Genomic DNA, 271 nt, shown 5'->3' with positions numbered 1-271 from the left:
TGTACTATTTTACAAAATATTTGATAAAATGCTACACTATTAGAAATGGTACAGTGCTACGAAGTAAATGGCCGTATAAAATAGCGCACTCTATTACTGACGTGCACAAGTTGCAAGTACTGCAGTTAAAAAGGTACCATTGAGGTACCTGCAGTTCCTTTTCTAGTATAGTCGATAAAATCGATTTCTGCAACGTGTTAAAAAGACAAGCCTCAAAATCGGATGGTAAAAAACACCGAGGGTAATGAAGACTCCTTCATTTTTCATATTT

The sequence above is a fragment of the Habropoda laboriosa genome, unplaced genomic scaffold (assembly GCF_001263275.1).
Source record: "Habropoda laboriosa isolate 0110345459 unplaced genomic scaffold, ASM126327v1 scaffold124, whole genome shotgun sequence".
In the NCBI taxonomy this organism is placed as follows: domain Eukaryota; kingdom Metazoa; phylum Arthropoda; class Insecta; order Hymenoptera; family Apidae; genus Habropoda; species Habropoda laboriosa.
The sequence above is the reverse complement of the archived record's forward strand: the minus strand, read 5'-3'. Positions refer to the sequence as shown.